Here is a 453-nt window from a genome sequence, read left to right as displayed (position 1 = left end):
AATCTCTCTTTCTTTCTCTGATTACGACAAAAACGGCTGCCAGTCTCCCCAGTGACGTCACTATGAGACACCCTCTTTCTGGCATCGTCTGAGATCAATACCCCACGGAATTGTTGAGTACTGCTTTAAAGTGCCCAAGTACTTGTAGAATACATCAGATGTGGGCCTGTCAAGGCCAATATCAAAATATTTTTTGTTCTACACATTAATTATTCCATATGGTCAGGTGGTTCTGGTTGCTGTTGTCGAAGTTATTGTTGTTGTTGCTCTTTGTTGTTTAGTTTCTTTGTATTTGGTTCTGTTGTAGTTTTCCTACCTGTTTTATTTGCTGGTGGGTTTTTTTGTTACTGTTGTTGCTGCTGCTGTTGTTGTTGTTGTTGTTGTTGTTGTTGTTGTTGTTGTTGTTGTTGTTGCTGTTGTTGTTACTGCTGCTGCTGTGGTTGTTGTTGCCTT

Source organism: Aplysia californica, unplaced genomic scaffold, assembly GCF_000002075.1.
Source record: "Aplysia californica isolate F4 #8 unplaced genomic scaffold, AplCal3.0 scaffold00996, whole genome shotgun sequence".
NCBI lineage: Eukaryota > Metazoa > Mollusca > Gastropoda > Aplysiida > Aplysiidae > Aplysia > Aplysia californica.
This window is presented reverse-complemented; position numbering follows the sequence as displayed.